The sequence below is a fragment of the Taeniopygia guttata genome, chromosome 9, assembly GCF_048771995.1.
Source record: "Taeniopygia guttata chromosome 9, bTaeGut7.mat, whole genome shotgun sequence".
In the NCBI taxonomy this organism is placed as follows: domain Eukaryota; kingdom Metazoa; phylum Chordata; class Aves; order Passeriformes; family Estrildidae; genus Taeniopygia; species Taeniopygia guttata.
In genome coordinates, this window is record NC_133034.1 from 11,542,027 (window position 1) to 11,548,837 (window position 6,811).

A 6,811-nucleotide genomic window follows, 5' to 3' on the forward strand; every position below is an offset into this window, starting at 1 on the left:
ACTGTAAAACAGGAAGATCCCAGTGCTGTGACAATTCTGGATAATGCCTTCAAAGATACCTCTAAACAAACCCCATTTGTGCTTAAATTATTTGGAAAGTTACCAATAATCAAGTTGTCTTCTATTTTAAACATTATCAAATCAGAAAGAATGAAACTGCCAACACCTGAATTGCTGCAGTTCACAACCAAGTACACTAACAAAACCAAACACTCATCTTTTTCCAGATTAGTTCCAGGCTCCATAGTGACAGCCAATACTGGATGTGAGCTGGCTAAAGCACTATTTTTTACCAAGTCAGTACTAAAAAAAATCTATAAGTTACTTCAGGTTTCGGTAGAGACAAATATACTCAAAAATGGCTTCATATTAGGCAGCGGATTTTGCAAACCATGTTCTGAAAGGCAAAGAGTTTCTTCAACAGTACTAAGTGAATAGCTGGACCTCAAATTATTTTCAAACATCATCTTTCTTCATTTAATTACTGTTCTGTATTTCACCAGAAGCATGATATTCTACAAAGCTGTGCTCTTGTTACAGTTCCATTATAATGGTCTTGCAAACTGAACTATTGTAGGCCTGCAGTTTGACTTGCTTAGATTGATTTTTATGCTATAAATATTGAAAAGCATAAAAGTAAATTTAAACAGTCTCTAAAGCCCTTTATTGGAAACTATCATGGCACACAGGACATCAGACCAAGGAGCAAAGGAGTTCCTTTAATGAAACTACAAAAGTAAGATCACTTACTACTGCCTCAGATCTTTGCAGAAAAGTCATAGTCTAGAGATCAAATAATGGGGGAAAAGAGAATTAATTTCATTCTAATACAAAAAATACATGAAGAATCAATCCAGGAAGCTGTTAGAAAACTCTCACTCCCTACCACATGTGCACCTTTTACAACATTTCTTTGCATATCCCTGGTTTCTCAGATCCCAGCACAGGCATTTGTGTCCTCAGCTCCACCATGGTATGTGGTGCTATTACCACACCAAGACACTGGGATTGTTTTTCACCTAATACCTAAAGTTTTGCAACAAATCCATTTATTCCAGTAGTTTCTTGGCTTTATGCACAAAAGAATATGCAGGTGTATTTCCTTGCAGCAGAACAGACAGCTGATTTTCCCTATTTTAAGATCCACTGTTGGTTCATTAAGAGTCATGTATGGTGAATATAATTGGAAAGGTAGTGGAGAAAGTTTTATACCATTACACTCAAAAAATGAAAAAGAAAACAATTTAAGAAATTATCCCTTATTAGAGACAGCCCTAAGAACATTATTTTAAGGTAGCACACCAGAAGAAATGCAATTCTAAGAACTGAATTAGACTGGCTATAACTAGAACTCATTCTGCTCCACATTAGGATGCAGAAATTCAAATACTTCTCTCTACATAGGATGGGCTGCAGCAGCTTCCCCCACCACACCATGCAAGTCACTACTCTATATTGCATTTAGAGAGTCACATTCAGCTTTCAAAGGCACACTGACAAGGTCTGCACATCTAAACCAAGTAACATCATACACCCTTGAAGAGGATGTAATGCTGGAATTTTGGTCCCTGTTTCTTCGTTAAACCTTTAACAATTTTAGCCAAAGCTACTGAAAGATCTTCACTGGGAGGGTGCTCACAACTGCTCAGGAAGTGTGTCCAGATGCACCAGAAGTCTCTACAGGGCTGTCCAACATAGACAAGAGTAGACAGAGATAAGGAATTCTCTTGTGCTACTGACATCCCCTGCAGAACAGCGCTGCTGCTGCCCAGCTGGGCTGCTTGGCCTGTGCCTTTTACACGGGAGAGCTGCTGCCAAGATGCTGTTCTGAAAACTGTACCTTCCCACTTTGTAAAGGCCACCAGTCAGAACCCTCTGCAGCAATCAAGAGCATTCCTCTCACTGGTATGTTTTCCATAAAATTAATTCTATTAAGATAGTACAAGTCAAATGGTTTCTTTTTGCTTTGCTGCAGTAGTGATTTTTGTTCAAAGAGGAAGTGGTTAAAAGAAAGCCAAACAATTTGACAGTAATATAAGATCACTCTTAAATTTACCCATGAGACAATCTTATTAATATTTAATAATTTTCTTTTTTCCCCCTAGTATAGAAGTAAATAATTTGACCTGTTACTCTGTCCTCTTGAGAGGCACTAGACTTACTTCGCAGTAAGAAACTTTTCGTAGAAAACTTGACTTTTTTTTCCTCTTGACCACCTCTCCCACCAAGTGTTTTCTATAACACAAATTTCTTCTTAGTCCTCCATGGTTTTTTCAAAGTGCTATATTTAACACCCTACACGTTAGTTTGAACAGAAGTTCCTGAAATTCAATACTTCACTGCGTAAAAAACACCGGTGAGTACACACAGCATTGGCATACATATGGGCTGTGAAACACAGTTCTGCATTTGCCCTGTAACACTGGTCCTCTCAATCTTTGCCACACTTATAAAGATCCTTTTTTGTGTATGTATAATCAAAAGAACTGAAGTTAATTTGCGAAGGGTAAAGGAATAGAGAAAATTTATTAATTATTTCTTTTTTAACAGCATACATTTTTACCAGCATAATGTTATTTTTGAATCAAAGATTGTATCAAGTTGCAATTTGTTACAGCACCACACAACCTCCAACATTTTACTATCTTTTGTCAACATAATTAAGCTACATCAGTGATAGTAGTTGAAAAAAAAGTAACTGTGAGCCATATTATGAAGAGTCAAAAAAATAATTGAACTGCTTTCAGAATTATGAAAACTGACCAAGAAATAATTTGTAAAAAATGTTTACCCAGCATACTATAGCATATCAATTAAAACTATTCATTTTCTCTGTCAAATCAAGAATTTACAGAGAAAATGAAACCCAAAGTCCTTTCTTCAGAGCAGAACAGCACAAGCTGTGATACACAGCTCGGCATCCAACCTTTACTCAATGAGGGAGAACGCTCTCATTTGCGGTTTTCTTCCACATTTCAAGGAAGTTTGCTTATTCCGTATTTTCCTCCTATTGTTTGTATTCTCAGCTCCAACAGACGGTGTTTACACTGGGTTCACCTCTGCCGCTGAGCCCTTTACAGCTGGAAGCCCGGGCAGGCCTGTAACTCCCAGGAAGAGGCAGGCAGGGAAGTTTTGTTGTTGTTGTGCCGGACTGACCCTCTCCTGTAGGACCCGCGGGTGAGAACCGCCCCGACAAGAAGTCCGTGCGGCACCGAGCGGGGCGGGAGCTCGGCCGGTGCCTGCCCGCTCGGGCCGGGGCCGCCGCTCGCCCCGCAGCCCGCACAGCCCCGGCGCGGCCCGGCCCCGCCGCGCAGCGCTCCCCACAATGGAGGAGGCGCCTCGGCTGTCACCGCCGCCCGGGCCCGCCCGCAGGTGTCGGGCCCCGGCTCCCACCCTGCCGGGGCGCCCGCCCGGCCTGAGGCACCGTGGGGACGAGGCGGGGGAGACCGCGCTGCCCGGGGCACCGGGGAGGGGGCGGCAGGGCCGGCGGGACCGCGCTGCCCGGGGCACGGGGGGCGGCGGCCGCTGATGGCCGAAGAAAGGGGCTGTCCTTCCCCCCACAACCCCCCACACCCGTTCCCCGCTCACCCGCAGGACCGGCCAGGGACGAAAGGTAAGGCGGGCGGCAGCGCGGGCTGGGCCCAGACAGCGACGCTGAGGCGACGAGACGGCGACGGTCCCTTGGCAGCCGCCGCGGCGAGGAGCGATCCAGTTGCACCGACGACGCCTCTCGGCCGGGCCGGCGCCGCGCACTAGCCGCTGGCGAGGAGGCCCCGGAGCCGGGACCCCCGGCGGCCCCGGTGCGTGGCGGCGGCAGCGCCCGCAGCGCCCCCGGCCCGGCCCGGCCCCGCCGCCCCCCCGCGCCCGCCCCGCGCCCGGCGCTGCCCGGTCCTGCTCCCCCGCACAAGCTTGGCGGCGTCTGCCGGCCGGGAGCGCCCATTGGCCGCCGCGCCGCGTGACGTCAGGCGCCCTCCCCGCGCCATTGGCCCGGGCCCGTGTGTGTACACACACCGCCCGCCAATCCGCGGGGCCGGGGCCGGGGGGGCGGGGCGGAAGGGCGTGGCCGGCCGGGACGGACCGGGACCCGCGGCCGCCGCCTCTCCCCTGCGGCGCGCGCCGGCCGCTGTCAGGGCGCGGGTTCGATCCCCGCGACGGCTCCGGGCGGCCGCACCTGTCCCAGCGGCGCCCAGGTGCTGCGGGCGGTACGGAGTGTATAAATACACAAACCCATAAATAGATATAGGCCTGTATTTACACACAGCGCGCGGCGCCGCGCTGGCTGCGGCCGCCGGCCGTGCCGCTTATCTGCGAGGAGCCGGTGGGGCTGCGTCCCGGGATGCAAAGTTCAGCCCCGCCGCGGGCGCGGCGCCGCGGGCGCTGCAGGAAAGCCCGGCCTCGGCGCGGGAGCCGGCGGCACACGGAGGCCAGGGCCGCCCTGCACCGCGCCCAGCCCCGCGCTCCCCTGCGAACAAAGGCTCCCGGGCCCACAAAGCGGCGGCGGGGCCCGCGAGCAGCGACCGCGCCCTCGCACCTCCGCCCTGCGAGACCCGGGACCCGCCCCGCTCCCGCAACAACCCAGGCCCAGCTCGGCGCCTTGGAAAAGCCTCAAGTGCTTGATTTCAACGTTTCCTTAACGCTGTAAAAAAACTGTTTCAACGAAGTAGGGTTACATATTCTTACAGAGACCATATAAATAGAAAGCATTCCTGGGAGCAAAAAAATAAATTCGGCACTAGTTCCATTCAACACAACGATGCAACATTTGTTAAGTCTTTCTCGAGTGCAGCCAGGCACACATCCAAGGCGTGCAGTTACCCATTTTGCATATTTCTCTAACACAAACGCAGCTTAATGCCACTGAGCATGCTGAGCAGAACAAGGTTTATGGGGACACAAACACTATTATGTGCTTTATATCCCTGCAGAACATACATGGTAAGCTTCTGTTTTTCTTGCATTACAAACATTAAATGCTCTAGAAAGACATATTTTTGATCCTGTCCCCTTCACTAAAAAGGGAAGTAACATCAAGAAACCAAGTGTTCAGCCTATAAAGTCGAGTTCCTAAATATCAGTCTAAGGAATATTAGCAATATTAGCAAACAAGACCTTTATATTTATTTAAATGGGGCAGTTTACAACTGAAAATCTTGCATATGCCTAAGAATTTGCAGATTGTGGTTTTAGTTTATTTTCATCCTGTAAAAAACACTTCCATAACATGTAACAAAAACTTTTATCAATATTGGCAGTGTTATGCAAGATACATTCACAAAAGCAATAGAAATATGCAAACGATTGTGTATTCTCTTGGAGTCCTCTCTAACAGGTACAGCCACAACCACTAATATGACAAACGCCCTGACAGAAGTGCAGGAGGCACACACTACCTTCAAAAGGAAGCAAACCAGAAGCAACCAGGTTGGCTGGTTTACTGCACTATTATTAGTCACCACAGCTAAACAAATACTTGAACCCAGCCTCAATAAAGACACTTTGGCTTCATAAATCTCTCTTTGGTTTGTTGGTTTATTTACTTTTTTTTGCAAGAAACACTGATGAGCTGAAGTCAGATACTGGAACTGAATATCAACATGAAAAATAGCCATTTTAACCCCCAAGGAGAGAAACAGAAGGAAGGTCACTGCTGTAGTTTGCATTTGCTTTCAACAGCAAACTTCAGACTGAGTCTATATACACACATCTACACATATATATACACACACACTATTGAGTTTGAAGGTGGTGAAACAAGGACCAACTTGCATGAGTGTAAGTATGCTACTTATGTAACAGTCTAAACCAATACAGTCTTTCAGAACTTTCACAACTGCCAAATTTTACCCCAGAATGAAGGCTGCATTGAAAAAAACCCCTTAGAATTGGGTTTTTTAGACATGCTAAGGTGGGTTGAGCAGCTACACCTGCCCTGCAGGAAGCTTTTGTGTGTCCCTTCAGAACACATCGGTGTCTCAGCCTCAGAACACCACCTTGCTCCCCCGGCCAGTCAGATCCCTCCTAGATGCCACCTCTTTCCCCTTCATAATACATCACTTCTCAGTATTTGCTAGTTTTACTGCTTTCCTGCCAGTCCACAGCCCTTGCTGTGATAACCAGCATGTGATGTTGCATGAACATTAACCCAAAACAGGCTCCCCCTACACCACCACCCCTTTTCTCCTGCTCAACCTGCCCTGACTCCCCATAAAGCCTTAAACTAACACACTCCCAATTTCTGGGGCAGAGCACTGCCATATTCCCGACTCACCTGCAGGACTGTCACAACTCTTTGTTTCAAGAGGGGCTCACATCTCTGTACTCTTTAGCTCAGAAAATAACACAATCCCATTGACTGGCAGGAAAGGGTTCTTACCTCTTTCTCTTCAACTAGTGAGCCTCTTGTGCTGTGCCCTGATCCTGGAAATAGTGGGACTAGTTGAAGGATCTTGCTACAGAGATGAAGCCAGTAGAAGGTAGCAAGCTTTCAGCAACTTGGAATTTTGTATTTTTTTTTTTTTTTCACTTTCTCCTGACAGGAAAGCAAGTCTAAACACTCTCGTTAAAAACAAATGAGAGCAACTGAATTAATTTTACATAAAATAGCTGTTAGAGTAGAGCAGAAAATACTGCTTAAAAGAAGACAATACTCAAAACTTGGTTAAATATATTACAGTAAGCTTTTTAACACAGCTGACTTGATCTTTTTTTTTAGCTATGTAACCAAATTAATACAGCTGCTCAGTATTTTCAACTATCTGAAGACTTTATCATCTGTCCTTTCTTTTGATATACAACAATAGCAGCAAGATTC

At 47.1% G+C, this 6,811-nt stretch overlaps 1 protein-coding gene across 4 annotated transcripts in view; it reads right to left on the minus strand.

Moving 5' to 3' along the window:
- The window catches only part of TFDP2 (transcription factor Dp-2), a 56,506-nt gene extending 52,620 nt beyond the window's left edge, over positions 1-3,886 (minus strand). Inside the window, exon 1 of one of the 4 annotated variants that reach the window (XM_041718173.2) lies at positions 3,589-3,884. The gene's annotated coding sequence lies outside the window, so the exon portion shown is untranslated. Of the gene's footprint in view, positions 1-3,588 lie in introns of all 4 variants that reach the window. The other 3 variants (XM_041718172.2, XM_041718174.2, XM_041718176.2) reach the window with 3 other exon arrangements.
- Between the last annotated feature and the right edge of the window lie 2,925 nt (positions 3,887-6,811).